Source organism: Gobio gobio, assembly GCF_949357685.1.
Source record: "Gobio gobio genome assembly, chromosome: 21".
NCBI lineage: Eukaryota > Metazoa > Chordata > Actinopteri > Cypriniformes > Gobionidae > Gobio > Gobio gobio.
This window is the reverse complement of record NC_137117.1, coordinates 4,928,332-4,949,568: the sequence shown is the minus strand read 5'-3', so window position 1 is coordinate 4,949,568 and position 21,237 is coordinate 4,928,332.

Genomic DNA, 21,237 nt, shown 5'->3' with positions numbered 1-21,237 from the left:
CACTGGGAAGCATATCCCAGTGAGGGAATGCCAAAGATGCCTACCCGTGGGGAGGACTTAAGAGACACATATGACCCGGAGAGGGTTGCATATGGAAGATCTCTAGGGTACCAGCCGAAGGTGGATTTTTAACCCTAGGGGTGGCGGGGACACGCCAAGGGAAGAAACCCGCTCACTGCGGAGACTTACGGTGAAATACACATGTGGGGGTCGCCGGAGGGAACCATGCACATGGGGCACCTGGCCGGACATGAGGGTCTGGGCTCGAAAGGGCAGACTGAACTGATGTCGGCGTCGACAGTGCTGGAGGAGCTCAGGGCTCTCGGGGAGCTCACCTGAGGAAAATATCGCACGTATCCAGTCCGTGGAGTGGAGTGGCGAGCAAGCGAAGACACCTGAGCCTGGCCCATCACCGGCCCCTCGGGGGGGCGAGTACATAGTCGGACACTGGCTCCACTCGGAGATTGTAGAATCTGGCGAATGTGTTGGGTGTCGCCCAGCCTGCAGCTCTGCAGATGTCTGCTAGCGAGGCGCCATGCGCTAGAGCCCAAGAGGAGGCCACACTCCGGGTGGAGTGTGCCCTCACACCAAGGGGACATGGTCGGCCTTGCTGCTGGTAAGCCAAAGCAATGGTGTCCACTATCCAGTGAGACAGCCTTTGCTTTGAGAGAGCACTTCCCTTCCGCTCTCCACCATAACAGACAAAGAGCTGGTCTGAGGTCCTGAAACACTGCGTCATGTCTACGTAGGCGCGGAGAGCGCGTACTGGACAGAGCAATGCCAAGGCTGGGTCTGCCTCCTCCAAAGGCAGCGCTTGCAGGTTCACCACCTGGTCCTTGAACGGAGTGGTGGGAACCTTGGGCACATATCCAGGCCGGGGTCTCAGGATCACGTGAGAGTTAGCCGGCCCGAACTCCAGGCACGCTTCGTCAACCGAAAATGCCTGCAGGTCCCCGACCCTCTTGACTGAGGCCAATGCGGTCAGCAGAGCCGTCTTCATAGACAGAAACTTAATATCGACCGACCGCAAAGGCTCAAAGGGAGGTCTCTGCAGAGCAGTTAACACTACTGCGAGGTCCCAAGAGGGTACGAGAGGAGAGCGAGGAGGATTCAGTCTCCTAGCTCCCCTCAGGAACCTGATGACCAGGTCGTGCTGACTTACCTTTTTGTTCTCCAAGAGATCGTGGTGGGCAGATATTGCGGCCACATATACCTTGAGGGTGGAGGGAGACAGCCTTCGCTCCAGCCCCTCTTGGAGAAACTCAAGCACGGACCCGATCGGACATTTCCAGGGGTCTTCTTGGCGGGAAGAGCACCAGGTGACGAAGAGGTTCCACTTCAACGCATAGGCATGCCGAGTGGACTCTGCCCTAGCGGAAGTGATGGTGGCGACCACCGTAGGTGGTAGGCCACTCAAACCTGCCGGGTCCCGTCTAGGAGCCACACGTGGAGGTTCCAAAGGTCGGGACGCGGGTGCCAATGGGTGCCCCGTCTCTGAGTAAGGAGGTCCGGTCTCAGAGGAATAGGCCAGGGAGGGGCTGTCGCAAGGAGAATGAGTTCGGGGAACCAGGTCCGGCCGTGCCAGTACGGGGCGACCAAAAGGACCTGCTCCTTGTCCTCCCTGATCTTGCACAGAAGCTGTGCGAGTAGGCTCACTGGGGGAAACGCATATTTGCGTAGGCCCCGCGGCCAGCTGTGCGCCAGTGCATCCGTGCCGAGCGTGCCCTCGGTCAGGGAATAATACAGGCTGCAGTGGGAAGAGTCGTGGGAGGCAAATAGGTCTACCTGTGCGTCGCCGAACTGTTCCCAAATCAGCTGAACCGTCCGGGGATGGAGTCTCCATTCTCCCGGGAGAGGCTGAAACCGCGAGAGCTCGTCGGCTGCGTGGTTCAGGACTCCCGGAATATGGACAGCACGAAGGGACCTCAGGCGCTTCTGACTCCATAAGACGAGATGGCGGGCGAGTTGAGACATGCGGCGGGAGCGTAGACCGCCCTGGTGGTTGATGTACGCTACTACGGCCGTGTTGTCTGTCCGGACAAGCACATGTTGACCCTTCAGCAACGCTCGGAAGCGGTGCAGGGCGAACCGTACTGCCAGCAACTCGAGGCAATTGACATGCAGGAGGCGCTGGGGTCCTGTCCAGGAGCCCGCGGCTGCTTGTCCATTGCACATGGCACCCCAGCCCGTGGCAGAGGCATCCGTCGATACGACAACATGCCTGGAAACTCGTTCTAAGGGCACACCGGCCCGTAGAAAGCTGAGGTTCGACCACGGGGTGAGTGTCTGTAAGCAGGCCCGAGTCACTTGGACCCGGAGCGTGCCAGACTGCCATGCCCATCTCGGGACTCGATCGCGAAGCCAGTGCTGAAGCGGTCTCATATGAAGCAATCCGAGCGGCGTTACCGCGGCTGCAGATGCCATATGCCCCAGGAGCCTCTGAAATAGTTTCAGTGGAACCGCATTCTTGCTCTCGATTTGTCGGAGGCAAGTCAGCAGAGACTGCGCGCGCTCGCTCGAAAGCTGCGCGTACATGGCGACCGAGTCGATCTCCATACCGAGAAAAGAGATCCTCTGCACGGGGCAAAGTTTGCTCTTCTCCCAGTTGACCCGAAGGCCCAGACGGGTTAAGTGGTGGAGAACCAGATCTCTGTGTCCGCAAACCTGCTCTCGAGAGTGGCCTAGTATGAGCCAGTCGTCGAGGTAGTTCAGGATGCGGACCCCGTGCTGCCAAAGGGGCGCAAGGGCTGCCTCGGCGATCTTCGTGAAGACGCGAGGGGACAGAGATAACCCGAATGGGAGAACTGCGTACTGGTATGCCCGCCCCTCGAAAGCAAACCGTAGGAACGGTCTGTGTCGAGGAAGGATGGAGACATGGAAGTAGGCGTCCTTCAGGTCAATCGCTGCAAACCAATCGTACGGACGAACGCATTCGAAAAGGCGTTTCGCAGTCAACATCTCGAACGGAAGCCGGTGAAGGGATCGGTTCAAGATGCGAAGGTCCAGGATTGGCCGTAACCCACCGGTTTTCTTGGGTACAATGAAGTAGGGGCTGTAGAACCCCGACCTCATTTCGGCTGGAGGGACAGGCTCGATCGCACCCTTCGCCAGTAGAGTGGCAATCTCCGCACGCATGACGGGGGCATGGGCCCCGGTCATGGTATAGCGGACTCCCCTGTAACGGGGAGGAGCCTGCGCGAACTGAATCGCGTAGCCGAGCCTGATGGTCCGGGCAGCCCAGCGGGACAGCCCCGGAAGCTGAAGCCAGGCTTCCAGAGACTGCACCAACGGGGTCATCCGGACGACAGACGTACCCTGGGTGGGGCAGCGAGGCAGCGTTACCGGCGCGGACAGGGGAGGCTGTTGGGCGTCCCCGGGTCGGAGCACGGTTAACGGCTGCGCCCTGACAGAGGAGACCAGGGAAGGACTCGCGTTCCACTGGGGTCTGCTCTGCCAGGGGGCTGGCGACAGAGAGGGATGCGAGTGGCGAGACCCGAGGGTGGCGCGCACTGTCATCACCGGTCTCTGGGTGCTCAGAGACAGGAACATGAGTTCTTCCCAAGCGCTGCTAGCCCGGGGGCCAGCAGCGGAAGGATTTTCCCCCGGCCCTCCACCGGGGGAAGGAGAGGCCCTGCTACCATCCCCTGGGAAGAACTGGAACCCATCTCTGAGTTGTCCACCTCCATCCTGGCGTTTAACCAGTCTGGGGAGCGGACTGGGCGACATCCTCAACCACCTCCACGGCGCGGCCCAGATGAAGGCTGCTGCTGGGGCCGGGCGGGAAGAGGGAGGGCGCCCTCGGCGGCGAGCGGACTGAGGCGACTGGGCCGGCGGCTGGTGCAGCAGCTGGCCGCCGGGGCAGTACGTGTTGCAGCCTCAGTCTGCTCTGGGGCGGCCGAGAACTGTTGGGCGCAGTTCTCAGCCGCGCCGCCGAAGAGGCCAGCCTGGGATATGGGTGAGTTGAGGAGGCGGGCCCGCTCAACGTCCTCCACATCACCAGGTAAGGCCTGGTGTTCTCCCGGACCACAGCTGTGGACATCGCCCGACCCAGGGAGCGTGTGGCCACCTTCACCGCCCGGGGGCGGGGTCAGTTGCGGCACGCAGCTCAATGAAGAGCCCTGGGTCGGCTCCACCATTGTGCATGTGCAAAGGGGCGGCGGCCTGCCCGTAGCACTGCGGGACCACGCCACCGAAGTAGACGAGCCCACAGGCTTTGGGGGGGGTGCTTAGGACAGCCACACCACGCCACGTCAAAGCCCTCTGTGGACACCGTAGTGCGCAACAGAGAGTTCAACAGTGGGGGGGGAGGGGGCCCCAGTGTACCCTAGGCCGCGGCCCCATCAAGGGCAGAGAAGGCGGAGGAGGCCACCAAACGGTCGCGAGAAGCACGGGGACTTCCGGGACCGCGTGATTTCCTCATGCACCCCGGGAGCGAAAGGCATTGGGGGCGGGGCCCAACAGCTGTCGGGTGCCGCCCCCAAAACCCATCGCGCAACCACGAGCACCCGCGACTGGGCGGAGTTCCACACCAGCGCGAGACTCGCGGCTGCCCGAGATAACATGGCTGTCAACTTTAGGTCAGATCAGGCAGTGCTGACACACCCGGAGGCGGAGCACAACCTAATCGTCATCCCCAAAGGACTCCAGCCCACCTTGGGATGCGGCGATCGACATCTCACTGCTATCCAGAGCGTGAACTGAACGAACGGGGCGTCAGAGACGGGCCGTAGATTCAATCCAACACTCGCGGAAGCGATGTATAAGAGGGGGTGTGGCCCGAGGAATGAACGTCGGGGTTCTTAATACCACAGCACCGCCCTCAGGTCACCCTGGCCACCAGCCAAAGTACCATCTCACTCTGGGAAGGTAGATTGGGGTGTGGCAGAGGGGACTCTCTCTCCTCACGGAGATCATTGAGTCTCGACCGTGACATCGCGATGGTCACGCCCCCGCAATGGAAACGTGACACATCCGCAAACACTGCCCGTGCGTGCTGAAGCCCAAACACGCCCGAGCAGTGAATGCGTCCACAGACAGCAGCGGAAAATCGATCGCACCCGGAAGTGCACGGGCGAGCCGTCTTGAAAAAGACGTGCCACGCGCAAGCTCTTTTTGTGAGAGGAAAACCTTGCAGTCGATGCCGAAGCGCCCAGGGAAACACACACCAGCTGTCAGGCGGACCACTGCACAGATCAGCAGGCAGGAAGTATGCGATCACTGGAACGCGCCGTCACACCAACACCGACTGGAAAGCTGCTCGTCTCGAAGAAGCTGACAGAGTCTCAGAAGGCTGTAGGAGTGAAGAGGTAGGTACTCTTGGCTCCGAAAGCAGAACATAATGCGATATTGCCTCGTACTTCCTTATATACTCACGCAGTGAGGCGGAGCTACGTATGCAAATTCCGCATGCCCCATGGCATTGGCACGCCATTGGGCGTTTTCTCAAAACTCGAAGTTGATAGGCTTCTAAGCGAAACCCCCATTCGTTAGTCACTAACGTTACGTCGTAGTGACTGAACGAAAGGGAACAGTGTATACTAAGTGAATAAAGTGACTAAAGTGAACAGTGTAACCTAAGTGAATAATGTGACTAAAGTGAACAGTGTAACCTAAGTGAATAATGTGACTAAAATGAACAGTGTAACCTAAGTGAATAAAGTGACTAAAGTGAACAGTGTATACTAGGTGAATAAAGTGATGAATGTGAACAGTGTATACTAAGCTAATAATGTGGTGAAAGTGAACAGTGTATACTAAGTGAATAAAGTGATGAAAGTGAACAGTGTATACTAAGTGAATAAAGTGACTAAAGTGAACAGTGTATACTAAGTGAATAAAGTGACTAAAGTGAACAGTGTATACTAAGTGAATAAAGTGACGAAAGTGAACAGTGTAACCTAAGTGAATAAAGTGACTAAAGTGAACAGTGTATACTAAGTGAATAAAGTGACTAAAGTGAACAGTGTAACCTAAGTGAATAATGTGACTAAAGTGAACAGTGTAACCTAAGTGAATACTGTGACTAAAGTGAACAGTGTAACCTAAGTGAATAAAGTGACTAAAGTGAACAGTGTATACTAGGTGAATAAAGTGACTAAAGTGAACAGTGTATACTAGGTGAATAAAGTGATGAATGTGAACAGTGTATACTAAGCTAATAATGTGGTGAAAGTGAACAGTGTATACTAAGTGAATAATGTGGTGAAAGTGAACAGTGTAACCTAAGTGAATAAAGTGATGAAAGTGAACAGTGTAACCTAAGTGAATAATGTGACTAAAGTGAACAGTGTAACCTAAGTGAATAAAGTGACTAAAGTGAACAGTGTATACTAGGTGAATAATGTGACTAAAGTGAACAGTGTAACCTAAGTGAATAAAGTGACTAAAGTGAACAGTGTAACCTAAGTGAATAAAGTGACTAAAGGGAACAGTGTATACTAAGTGAATAAAGTGATGAATGTGAACAATGTATACTAAGTGAATAATGTGGTGAAAGTGAACAGTGTAACCTAAGTGAATAAAGTGACTAAAGTGAACAGTGTAACCTAAGTGAATAAAGTGACTAAAGTGAACAGTGTAACCTAAGTGAATAAAGTGACTAAAGTGAACAGTGTATACTAAGTGAATAAAGTGATGAATGTGAACAATGTATACTAAGTGAATAATGTGGTGAAAGTGAACAGTGTAACCTAAGTGAATAAAGTGACTAAAGTGAACAGTGTAACCTAAGTGAATAAAGTGACTAAAGTGAACAGTGTAACCTAAGTGAATAAAGTGACTAAAGTGAACAGTGTATACTAAGTGAATAAAGTGACTAAAGTGAACAGTGTAACCTAAGTGAATAAAGTGATGAAAATGAACAGTGTATACTAAGTGAATAAAGTGACTAAAGTGAACAATGTATAATAGGTGAATAATTTGACTAAAGTGAACAGTGTAACCTAAGTGAATAAAGTGACTAAAGTGAACAGTGTAACCTAAGTGAATAAAGTGATGTATGTGAACAGTGTATACTAAGTGAATAATGTGGTGAAAGTGAACAGTGTAATCTAAGTGAATAAAGTGACTAAATTGAACAGTGTATACTAGGTGAATAATGTGACTAAAGTGAACAGTGTAACCTAAGTGTATAAAGTGACTAAAGTGAACAGTGTAACCTAAGTGAATAAATTGACTAAAGTGAACAGTGTATACTAGGTGAATAAAGTGATGAATGTGAACAGTGTATACTAAGTGAATAATGTGTATAAAGTGTTTTACTTTAAAAGTAAAACACTGTTCACTTTAAAGTGACTAAAGTGAACAGTGTATACTAGGTGAATAAAGTGATGAAAGTGAACAGTGTATACTAAGTGAATAATGTGATGAAAATTAACAGTGTATACTAAGTGAATAATGTGGTGAAAGTGAACAGTGTAACCTAAGTGAATAATGTGACTAAATTGAACAGTGTAACCTAAGTGAATAAAGTGAATAATGTGAATAATGTGGTGAAAGTGAACAGTGTAATCTAAGTGAATAAAGTGACTAAATTGAACAGTGTATACTAGGTGAATAATGTGACTAAAGTGAACAGTGTAACCTAAGTGTATAAAGTGACTAAAGTGAACAGTGTAACCTAAGTGAATAAATTGACTAAAGTGAACAGTGTATACTAGGTGAATAAAGTGATGAATGTGAACAGTGTATACTAAGTGAATAATGTGTATAAAGTGTTTTACTTTAAAAGTAAAACACTGTTCACTTTAAAGTGACTAAAGTGAACAGTGTATACTAGGTGAATAAAGTGATGAAAGTGAACAGTGTATACTAAGTGAATAATGTGATGAAAATGAACAGTGTATACTAAGTGAATAATGTGGTGAAAGTGAACAGTGTAACCTAAGTGAATAATGTGACTAAATTGAACAGTGTAACCTAAGTGAATAAAGTGAATAATGTGAATAATGTGGTGAAAGTGAACAGTGTAATCTAAGTGAATAAAGTGACTAAATTGAACAGTGTATACTAGGTGAGTAAAGTGACTAAAGTGAACAGTGTAACCTAAGTGAATAAAGTGACTAAATTGAACAGTGTATAATAGGTGAATAAAGTGATGAATGTGAACAGTGTATACTAAGTGAATAATGTGGTGAAAGTGTACAGTGTAACCTAAGTGAATAAAGTGACTAAAGTGAACAGTGTAACCTAAGTGAATAAAGTGACTAAAGTGAACAGTGTAACCTAAGTGAATAAAGTGACTAAAGTGAACAGTGTATACTAGGTGAATAAAGTGATGAATGTGAACAGTGTAACCTAAGTGAATAATGTGGTGAAAGTGAACAGTGAATACTAAGTGAATAAAGTGACTAAAGTGAACAGTGTAACCTAAGTGAAAAATATGTCTAAAGTGAACAGTGTAACCTAAGTGAATAAAGTGACTAAAGTGAACAGTGTATACTAGGTGAATAAAGTGATGAATGTGAACAGTGTAACCTAAGTGAATAATGTGGTGAAAGTGAACAGTGAATACTAAGTGAATAAAGTGACTAAAGTGAACAGTGTAACCTAAGTGAAAAATATGTCTAAAGTGAACAGTGTAACCTAAGTGAATAAAGTGACTAAAGTGAACAGTGTAACCTAAGTGAATAAAGTGACTAAAGTGAACAGTGTAACCTAAGTGAATAAAGTGACTAAAGTGAACAGTGTTTACTAAGTGAATAAAGTGACTAAAGTGAACAGTGTATACTAGGTGAATAAAGTGATGAATGTGAACAGTGTATACTAAGCTAATAATGTGGTGAAAGTGAACAGTGTAACCTAAGTGAATAAAGTGATGAAAGTGAACAGTGTATACTAAGTGAATAAAGTGACTTAAGTGAACAGTGTTTACTAAGTGAATAAAGGGATTAAAGTGAACAGTGTAACCTAAGTGCATAAAGTGATGAAAATGAACAGTGTATACTAAGTGAATAAAGTGACTAAAGTGAACAGTATATACTAAGTGAATAATGTGACTAAAGTGAACAGTGTAACCTAAGTGAATAAAGTGACTAAAGTGAACAGTGTATACTAAGTGAATAAAGTGACTAAAGTGAACATTGTATACTAAGTGAATAAAGTGACTAAAGTGAACAGTGTTTACTAAGTGAATAAAGTGACTAAAGTGAACAGTGTATCCTAAGTGCATAAAGTGACTAAAGTGAACAGTGTAACCTAAGTGAATAAAGTGTCTGAAGTGAACAGTGTAACCTAAGTGAATAAAGTGTCTGAAGTGAACAGTGTAACCTAAGTGAATAAAGTGAACAGGGTAACCTAAGTGAATAATGTGACTAAAGTGAACAGTGTTTACGAAGTTAATAAAGTGACTAAAGTGAACAGTGTTTACGAAGTTAATAAAGTGACTAAAGTGAACAGTGTAACCTAAGTGCATAAAGTGACTAAAGTGAACAGTGTAACCTAAGTGAATAAAGTGACTAAAGTGAACAGTGTAACCTAAGTGAATAAAGTGACTAAAGTGAACAGTGTAACCTAAGTGAATAAAGTGACTAAAGTGAACAGTGTAACCTAAGTGAATAAAGTGACTTAAGTGAACAGTGTTTACTAAGTGAATAAAGGGATTAAAGTGAACAGTGTAACCTAAGTGCATAAAGTGATGAAAATGAACAGTGTATACTAAGTGAATAAAGTGACTAAAGTGAACAGTGTATACTAAGTGAATAATGTGACTAAAGTGAACAGTGTAACCTAAGTGAATAAAGTGACTAAAGTGAACAGTGTATACTAAGTGAATAAAGTGACTAAAGTGAACATTGTATACTAAGTGAATAAAGTGACTAAAGTGAACAGTGTTTACTAAGTGAATAAAGTGACTAAAGTGAACAGTGTAACCTAAGTGCATAAAGTGACTAAAGTGAACAGTGTAACCTAAGTGAATAAAGTGACTAAAGTGAACAGTGTAACCTAAGTGATGAAAATGAATAGTGTTTACTAAGTGAATAAAGTGACTAAAGTGAACAGTGTATCCTAAGTGCATAAAGTGACTAAAGTGAACAGTGTAACCGAAGTGAATAAAGTGTCTGAAGTGAACAGTGTAACCTAAGTGAATAAAGTGTCTGAAGTGAACAGTGTAACCTAAGTGAATAAAGTGAACAGGGTAACCTAAGTGAATAATGTGACTAAAGTGAACAGTGTTTACGAAGTGAATAAAGTGACTAAAGTGAACAGTGTAACCTAAGTGAAAAATATGTCTAAAGTGAACAGTGTAACCTAAGTGAATAAAGTGACTAAAGTGAACAGTGTATACTAGGTGAATAAAGTGATGAATGTGAACAGTGTATACTAAGCTAATAATGTGGTGAAAGTGAACAGTGTAACCTAAGTGAATAAAGTGATGAAAGTGAACAGGGTATACTAAGTGAATAAAGTGACTAAAGTGAACAGTGTAACCTAAGTGAATAATGTGACTAAAGTGAACAGTGTAACCTAAGTGAATAATGTGACTAAAGTGAACAGTGTAACCTAAGTGAATAAAGTGACTAAAGTGAACAGTGTATACTAGGTGAATAAAGTGACTAAAGTGAACAGTGTAACCTAAGTGAATAAAGTGACTAAAGTGAACAGTGTAACCTAAGTGCATAAAGTGACTAAAGTGAACAGTGTATACTAAGTGAATAAAGTGACTAAAGTGAACAGTGTAACCTAAGTGAATAATGTGACTAAAGTGAACATTGTAACCTAAGTGAATAATGTGACTAAAGTGAACAGTGTAACCTAAGTGAATAAAGTGACTAAAGTGAACAGTGTATACTAGGTGAATAAAGTGATGAATGTGAACAGTGTATACTAAGCTAATAATGTGGTGAAAGTGAACAGTGTATACTAAGTGAATAAAGTGATGAAAGTGAACAGTGTATACTAAGTGAATAAAGTGACTAAAGTGAACAGTGTATACTAAGTGAATAAAGTGACTAAAGTGAACATTGTATACTAAGTGAATAAAGTGACTAAAGTGAACAGTGTTTACTAAGTGAATAAAGTGACTAAAGTGAACAGTGTATCCTAAGTGCATAAAGTGACTAAAGTGAACAGTGTAACCTAAGTGAATAAAGTGTCTGAAGTGAACAGTGTAACCTAAGTGAATAAAGTGTCTGAAGTGAACAGTGTAACCTAAGTGAATAAAGTGAACAGGGTAACCTAAGTGAATAATGTGACTAAAGTGAACAGTGTTTACGAAGTTAATAAAGTGACTAAAGTGAACAGTGTTTACGAAGTTAATAAAGTGACTAAAGTGAACAGTGTAACCTAAGTGCATAAAGTGACTAAAGTGAACAGTGTAACCTAAGTGAATAAAGTGACTAAAGTGAACAGTGTAACCTAAGTGAATAAAGTGACTAAAGTGAACAGTGTAACCTAAGTGAATAAAGTGACTAAAGTGAACAGTGTAACCTAAGTGAATAAAGTGACTTAAGTGAACAGTGTTTACTAAGTGAATAAAGGGATTAAAGTGAACAGTGTAACCTAAGTGCATAAAGTGATGAAAATGAACAGTGTATACTAAGTGAATAAAGTGACTAAAGTGAACAGTGTATACTAAGTGAATAATGTGACTAAAGTGAACAGTGTAACCTAAGTGAATAAAGTGACTAAAGTGAACAGTGTATACTAAGTGAATAAAGTGACTAAAGTGAACATTGTATACTAAGTGAATAAAGTGACTAAAGTGAACAGTGTTTACTAAGTGAATAAAGTGACTAAAGTGAACAGTGTAACCTAAGTGCATAAAGTGACTAAAGTGAACAGTGTAACCTAAGTGAATAAAGTGACTAAAGTGAACAGTGTAACCTAAGTGATGAAAATGAATAGTGTTTACTAAGTGAATAAAGTGACTAAAGTGAACAGTGTATCCTAAGTGCATAAAGTGACTAAAGTGAACAGTGTAACCGAAGTGAATAAAGTGTCTGAAGTGAACAGTGTAACCTAAGTGAATAAAGTGTCTGAAGTGAACAGTGTAACCTAAGTGAATAAAGTGAACAGGGTAACCTAAGTGAATAATGTGACTAAAGTGAACAGTGTTTACGAAGTGAATAAAGTGACTAAAGTGAACAGTGTAACCTAAGTGAAAAATATGTCTAAAGTGAACAGTGTAACCTAAGTGAATAAAGTGACTAAAGTGAACAGTGTATACTAGGTGAATAAAGTGATGAATGTGAACAGTGTATACTAAGCTAATAATGTGGTGAAAGTGAACAGTGTAACCTAAGTGAATAAAGTGATGAAAGTGAACAGGGTATACTAAGTGAATAAAGTGACTAAAGTGAACAGTGTAACCTAAGTGAATAATGTGACTAAAGTGAACAGTGTAACCTAAGTGAATAATGTGACTAAAGTGAACAGTGTAACCTAAGTGAATAAAGTGACTAAAGTGAACAGTGTATACTAGGTGAATAAAGTGACTAAAGTGAACAGTGTAACCTAAGTGAATAAAGTGACTAAAGTGAACAGTGTAACCTAAGTGCATAAAGTGACTAAAGTGAACAGTGTATACTAAGTGAATAAAGTGACTAAAGTGAACAGTGTAACCTAAGTGAATAATGTGACTAAAGTGAACATTGTAACCTAAGTGAATAATGTGACTAAAGTGAACAGTGTAACCTAAGTGAATAAAGTGACTAAAGTGAACAGTGTATACTAGGTGAATAAAGTGATGAATGTGAACAGTGTATACTAAGCTAATAATGTGGTGAAAGTGAACAGTGTATACTAAGTGAATAAAGTGATGAAAGTGAACAGTGTATACTAAGTGAATAAAGTGACTAAAGTGAACAGTGTATACTAAGTGAATAAAGTGACTAAAGTGAACAGTGTATACTAAGTGAATAAAGTGACTAAAGTGAACAGTGTAACCTAAGTGAATAATGTGACTAAAGTGAACAGTGTAACCTAAGTGAATAAAGTGACTAAAGTGAACAGTGTATACTAGGTGAATAAAGTGACTAAAGTGAACAGTGTATACTAGGTGAATAAAGTGATGAATGTGAACAGTGTATACTAAGCTAATAATGTGGTGAAAGTGAACAGTGTATACTAAGTGAATAAAGTGATGAAAGTGAACAGTGTATACTAAGTGAATAAAGTGACTAAAGTGAACAGTGTTTACTAAGTGAATAAAGTGACTAAAGTGAACAGTGTATAATAAGTGAATAAAGTGACTAAAGTGAACAGTGTTTACTAAGTGAATAAAGTGACTAAAGTGAACAGTGTATACTAAGCTAATAATGTGGTGAAAGTGAACAGTGTAACCTAAGTGAATAAAGTGATGAAAGTGAACAGTGTAACCTAAGTGAATAATGTGACTAAAGTGAACAGTGTAACCTAAGTGAATAAAGTGACTAAAGTGAACAGTGTATACTAGGTGAATAAACTGATGAAAGTGAACAGTGTATACTAAGCTAATAATGTGGTGAAAGTGAACAGTGTAACCTAAGTGAATAAAGTGATGAAAGTGAACAGTGTATACTAAGTGAATAAAGTGACTAAAGTGAACAGTGTTTAGTAAGTGAATAAAGTGACTAAAGTGAACAGTGTATACTAAGTGAATAAAGTGACTAAAGTGAACAGTGTAACCTAAGTGAATAATGTGGTGAAAGTGAACAGTGAATACTAAGTGAATAAAGTGACTAAAGTGAACAGTGTAACCTAAGTGAAAAATGTGTCTAAAGTGAACAGTGTAACCTAAGTGAATAAAGTGACTAAAGTGAACAGTGTATACTAGGTGAATAAAGTGATGAATGTGAACAGTGTATACTAAGCTAATAATGTGGTGAAAGTGAACAGTGTAACCTAAGTGAATAAAGTGATGAAAGTGAACAGTGTATACTAAGTGAATAAAGTGACTAAAGTGAACAATGTATAATAGGTGAATAATTTGACTAAAGTGAACAGTGTAACCTAAGTGAATAAATTGACTAAAGTGAACAGTGTATACTAGGTGAATAAAGTGATGAATGTGAACAGTGTATACTAAGCTAATAATGTGGTGAAAGTGAACAGTGTATACTAAGTGAATAAAGTGATGAAAGTGAACAGTGTATACTAAGTGAATAAAGTGACTAAAGTGAACAGTGTATACTAAGTGAATAAAGTGACTAAAGTGAACAGTGTATACTAAGTGAATAAAGTGACTAAAGTGAACAGTGTAACCTAAGTGAATAATGTGACTAAAGTGAACAGTGTAACCTAAGTGAATAAAGTGACTAAAGTGAACAGTGTATACTAGGTGAATAAAGTGACTAAAGTGAACAGTGTATACTAGGTGAATAAAGTGATGAATGTGAACAGTGTATACTAAGCTAATAATGTGGTGAAAGTGAACAGTGTATACTAAGTGAATAAAGTGATGAAAGTGAACAGTGTATACTAAGTGAATAAAGTGACTAAAGTGAACAGTGTTTACTAAGTGAATAAAGTGACTAAAGTGAACAGTGTATAATAAGTGAATAAAGTGACTAAAGTGAACAGTGTTTACTAAGTGAATAAAGTGACTAAAGTGAACAGTGTATACTAAGCTAATAATGTGGTGAAAGTGAACAGTGTAACCTAAGTGAATAAAGTGATGAAAGTGAACAGTGTAACCTAAGTGAATAATGTGACTAAAGTGAACAGTGTAACCTAAGTGAATAAAGTGACTAAAGTGAACAGTGTATACTAGGTGAATAAAGTGATGAAAGTGAACAGTGTATACTAAGCTAATAATGTGGTGAAAGTGAACAATGTAACCTAAGTGAATAAAGTGATGAAAGTGAACAGTGTATACTAAGTGAATAAAGTGACTAAAGTGAACAGTGTTTAGTAAGTGAATAAAGTGACTAAAGTGAACAGTGTATACTAAGTGAATAAAGTGACTAAAGTGAACAGTGTAACCTAAGTGAATAATGTGGTGAAAGTGAACAGTGAATACTAAGTGAATAAAGTGACTAAAGTGAACAGTGTAACCTAAGTGAAAAATGTGTCTAAAGTGAACAGTGTAACCTAAGTGAATAAAGTGACTAAAGTGAACAGTGTATACTAGGTGAATAAAGTGATGAATGTGAACAGTGTATACTAAGCTAATAATGTGGTGAAAGTGAACAGTGTAACCTAAGTGAATAAAGTGATGAAAGTGAACAGTGTATACTAAGTGAATAAAGTGACTAAAGTGAACAATGTATAATAGGTGAATAATTTGACTAAAGTGAACAGTGTAACCTAAGTGAATAAATTGACTAAAGTGAACAGTGTATACTAGGTGAATAAAGTGATGAATGTGAACAGTGTATACTAAGTGAATAATGTGTATAAAGTGTTTTACTTTAAAAGTAAAACACTGTTCACTTTAAAGTGACTAAAGTGAACAGTGTATACTAGGTGAATAAAGTGATGAAAGTGAACAGTGTATACTAAGTGAATAATGTGATGAAAATGAACAGTGTATACTAAGTGAATAATGTGGTGAAAGTGAACAGTGTAACCTAAGTGAATAATGTGACTAAATTGAACAGTGTAACCTAAGTGAATAAAGTGAATAATGTGAATAATGTGGCTAAAGTGAACAGTGTAATCTAAGTGAATAAAGTGACTAAATTGAACAGTGTATACTAGGTGAGTAAAGTGACTAAAGTGAACAGTGTAACCTAAGTGAATAAAGTGACTAAAGTGAACAGTGTATAATAGGTGAATAAAGTGATGAATGTGAACAGTGTATACTAAGTGAATAATGTGGTGAAAGTGTACAGTGTAACCTAAGTGAATAAAGTGACTAAAGTGAACAGTGTAACCTAAGTGAATAAAGTGACTAAAGTGAACAGTGTAACCTAAGTGAATAAAGTGACTAAAGTGAACAGTGTATACTAGGTGAATAAAGTGATGAATGTGAACAGTGTAACCTAAGTGAATAATGTGGTGAAAGTGAACAGTGAATACTAAGTGAATAAAGTGACTAAAGTGAACAGTGTAACCTAAGTGAAAAATATGTCTAAAGTGAACAGTGTAACCTAAGTGAATAAAGTGACTAAAGTGAACAGTGTATACTAGGTGAATAAAGTGATGAATGTGAACAGTGTAACCTAAGTGAATAATGTGGTGAAAGTGAACAGTGAATACTAAGTGAATAAAGTGACTAAAGTGAACAGTGTAACCTAAGTGAAAAATATGTCTAAAGTGAACAGTGTAACCTAAGTGAATAAAGTGACTAAAGTGAACAGTGTAACCTAAGTGAATAAAGTGACTAAAGTGAACAGTGTAACCTAAGTGAATAAAGTGACTAAAGTGAACAGTGTTTACTAAGTGAATAAAGTGACTAAAGTGAACAGTGTATACTAGGTGAATAAAGTGATGAATGTGAACAGTGTATACTAAGCTAATAATGTGGTGAAAGTGAACAGTGTAACCTAAGTGAATAAAGTGATGAAAGTGAACAGTGTATACTATGTGAATAAAGTGACTAAAGTGAACAATGTATAATAGGTGAATAATTTGACTAAAGTGAACAGTGTAACCTAAGTGAATAAAGTGACTAAAGTGAACAGTGTATACTATGTGAATAATGTGACTAAAGTGAACAGTGTAACATAAGTGAATAAAGTGATGTATGTGAACAGTGTATACTAAGTGAATAATGTGGTGAAAGTGAACAGTGTAACCTAAGTGAATAAAGTGACTAAAGTGAACAGTGTATACTAGGTGAATAAAGTGACTAAAGTGAACAGTGTATACTAGGTGAATAAAGTGATGAATGTGAACAGTGTATACTAAGCTAATAATGTGGTGAAAGTGAACAGTGTATACTAAGTGAATAAAGTGATGAAAGTGAACAGTGTATACTAAGTGAATAAAGTGACTAAAGTGAACAGTGTTTACTAAGTGAATAAAGTGACTAAAGTGAACAGTGTATAATAAGTGAATAAAGTGACTAAAGTGAACAGTGTTTACTAAGTGAATAAAGTGACTAAAGTGAACAGTGTATACTAAGCTAATAATGTGGTGAAAGTGAACAGTGTAACCTAAGTGAATAAAGTGATGAAAGTGAACAGTGTAACCTAAGTGAATAATGTGACTAAAGTGAACAGTGTAACCTAAGTGAATAAAGTGACTAAAGTGAACAGTGTATACTAGGTGAATAAAGTGATGAAAGTGAACAGTGTATACTAAGCTAATAATGTGGTGAAAGTGAACAGTGTAACCTAAGTGAATAAAGTGATGAAAGTGAACAGTGTATACTAAGTGAATAAAGTGACTAAAGTGAACAGTGTTTAGTAAGTGAATAAAGTGACTAAAGTGAAAAGTGTAACCTAAGTGCATAAAGTGACTAAAGTGAACAGTGTTTACTAAGTGAATAATGTGACTAAAGTGAACAGTGTAACCTAAGTGAATAAAGTGACTAAAGTGAACAGTGTAACCTAAGTGAATAAAGTGACTAAAGTGAACAGTGTATACTAAGTGAATAAAGTGACTAAAGTGAACAGTGTATACTAAGTGAATAAAGTGACTAAAGTGAACAGTGTAACCTAAGTGAATAATGTGACTAAAGTGAACAGTGTAACCTAAGTGAATAAAGTGACTAAAGTGAACAGTGTAACCTAAGTGAATAATGTTACTAAAGTGAACAGTGTATACTAGGTGAATAATGTGACTAAAGTGAACAGTGTAACCTAAGTGAATAATGTTACTAAAGTGAACAGTGTATACTAGGTGAATAATGTGACTAAAGTGAACAGTGTAACCTAAGTGAATAAAGTGACTAAAGTGAACAGTGTAACCTAAGTGAATAAAGTGACTAAAGTGAACAGTGTATAATAAGTGAATAAAGTGACTAAAGTGAACAGTGTTTACTAAGTGAATAAAGTGACTAAAGTGAACAGTGTATACTAAGCTAATAATGTGGTGAAAGTGAACAGTGTAACCTAAGTGAATAAAGTGATGAAAGTGAACAGTGTAACCTAAGTGAATAATGTGACTAAAGTGAACAGTGTAACCTAAGTGAATAAAGTGACTAAAGTGAACAGTGTATACTAGGTGAATAAAGTGATGAATGTGAACAGTGTATACTAAGCTAATAATGTGGTGAAAGTGAACAGTGTAACCTAAGTGAATAAAGTGATGAAAGTGAACAGTGTATACTAAGTGAATAAAGTGACAAAAGTGAACAGTGTTTAGTAAGTGAATAAAGTGACTAAAGTGAAAAGTGTAACCTAAGTGCATAAAGTGACTAAAGTGAACAGTGTTTACTAAGTAAATAATGTGACTAAAGTGAACAGTGTAACCTAAGTGAATAAAGTGACTAAAGTGAACAGTGTAACCTAAGTGAATAAAGTGACTAAAGTGAACAGTGTTTACTAAGTGAATAAAGTGACTAAAGTGAACAGTGTTTACTAAGTGAATAAAGTGACTAAAGTGAACAGTGTATACTAAGCTAATAATGTGGTGAAAGTGAACAGTGTAACCTAAGTGAATAAAGTGATGAAAGTGAACAGTGTAACCTAAGTGAATAATGTGACTAAAGTGAACAGTGTAACCTAAGTGAATAAAGTGACTAAAGTGAACAGTGTATACTAGGTGAATAAAGTGATGAATGTGAACAGTGTATACTAAGCTAATAATGTGGTGAAAGTGAACAGTGTAACCTAAGTGAATAAAGTGATGAAAGTGAACAGTGTATACTAAGTGAATAAAGTGACTAAAGTGAACAGTGTTTAGTAAGTGAATAAAGTGACTAAAGTGAAAAGTGTAACCTAAGTGCATAAAGTGACTAAAGTGAACAGTGTTTACTAAGTGAATAATGTGACTAAAGTGAACAGTGTAACCTAAGTGAATAAAGTGACTAAAGTGAAGTGTAACCTAAGTGAATAAAGTGACTAAAGTGAACAGTGTTTACTAAGTGAATAAAGTGACTAAAGTGAACAGTGTATACTAGGTGAATAAAGTGATGAATGTGAACAGTGTATACTAAGCTAATAATGTGGTGAAAGTGAACAGTGTAACCTAAGTGAATAAAGTGATGAAAGTGAACAGTGTATACTAAGTGAATAAAGTGACTTAAGTGAACAGTGTTTACTAAGTGAATAAAGGGATTAAAGTGAACAGTGTAACCTAAGTGCATAAAGTGATGAAAATGAACAGTGTATACTAAGTGAATAAAGTGACTAAAGTGAACAGTATATACTAAGTGAATAATGTGACTAAAGTGAACAGTGTAACCTAAGTGAATAAAGTGACTAAAGTGAACAGTGTATACTAAGTGAATAAAGTGACTAAAGTGAACATTGTATACTAAGTGAATAAAGTGACTAAAGTGAACAGTGTTTACTAAGTGAATAAAGTGACTAAAGTGAACAGTGTATCCTAAGTGCATAAAGTGACTAAAGTGAACAGTGTAACCTAAGTGAATAAAGTGTCTGAAGTGAACAGTGTAACCTAAGTGAATAAAGTGTCTGAAGTGAACAGTGTAACCTAAGTGAATAAAGTGAACAGGGTAACCTAAGTGAATAATGTGACTAAAGTGAACAGTGTTTACGAAGTTAATAAAGTGACTAAAGTGAACAGTGTTTACGAAGTTAATAAAGTGACTAAAGTGAACAGTGTAACCTAAGTGCATAAAGTGACTAAAGTGAACAGTGTAACCTAAGTGAATAAAGTGACTAAAGTGAACAGTGTAACCTAAGTGAATAAAGTGACTAAAGTGAACAGTGTAACCTAAGTGAATAAAGTGACTAAAGTGAACAGTGTAACCTAAGTGAATAAAGTGACTTAAGTGAACAGTGTTTACTAAGTGAATAAAGGGATTAAAGTGAACAGTGTAACCTAAGTGCATAAAGTGATGAAAATGAACAGTGTATACTAAGTGAATAAAGTGACTAAAGTGAACAGTGTATACTAAGTGAATAATGTGACTAAAGTGAACAGTGTAACCTAAGTGAATAAAGTGACTAAAGTGAACAGTGTATACTAAGTGAATAAAGTGACTAAAGTGAACATTGTATACTAAGTGAATAAAGTGACTAAAGTGAACAGTGTTTACTAAGTGAATAAAGTGACTAAAGTGAACAGTGTAACCTAAGTGCATAAAGTGACTAAAGTGAACAGTGTAACCTAAGTGAATAAAGTGACTAAAGTGAACAGTGTAACCTAAGTGATGAAAATGAATAGTGTTTACTAAGTGAATAAAGTGACTAAAGTGAACAGTGTATCCTAAGTGCATAAAGTGACTAAAGTGAACAGTGTAACCGAAGTGAATAAAGTGTCTGAAGTGAACAGTGTAACCTAAGTGAATAAAGTGTCTGAAGTGAACAGTGTAACCTAAGTGAATAAAGTGAACAGGGTAACCTAAGTGAATAATGTGACTAAAGTGAACAGTGTTTACGAAGTTAATAAAGTGACTAAAGTGAACAGTGTTTACGAAGTTAATAAAGTGATTAAAGTGAACAGTGTTTACGAAGTTAATAAAGTGACTAAAGTGAACAGTGTAACCTAAGTGCATAAAGTGACTAAAGTGAACAGTGTAACCTAAGTGAATAAAGTGACTAAAGTGAACAGTGTAACCTAAGTGAATAAAGTGACTAAAGGGAACAGTGTAACCTAAGTGAATAAAGTGATGAAAGTGAACAGTGTAACCTAAGTGATTAAAGTGACTAAAGTGAACAGTGTAACCTAAGTGCATAAAGTGACTAAAGTGAACAGTGTAACCTAAGTGAATAAAGTGACTAAAGTGAACAGTGTAACCTAAGTGAATAAAGTGACTAAAGTGAACAGTGTAACCTAAGTGAATAAAGTGATGAAAGTGAACAGTGTAACCTAAGTGAATAAAGTGATGAAAGTGAACAGTGTAACCCAAGTGAATAAAGTGATGAAAGTGAACAGTGTAACCTAAGTGAATAAAGTGACTAAAGTGAACAGTGTAACCTAAGTGAATAAAGTGACTAAAGGGAACAGTGTAACCTAAGTGAATAAAGTGATGAAAGTGAACAGTGTAACCTAAGTGAATAGTCATGAAAGTGAACAGTGTAACCTAAGTAAATAAAGTGACTAAAGGGAACAGTGTAACCTAAGTGAATAAAGTGATGAAAGTGAACAGTGTAACCTAAGTGAATAAAGTCATGAAAGTGAACAGTGTAACCTAAGTGAATAAAGTGACTAAAGGGAACAGTGTAACCTAAGTGAATAAAGTGATGAAAGTGAACAGTGTAACCTAAGTGAATAAAGTGACTAAAGTGAACAGTGTAACCT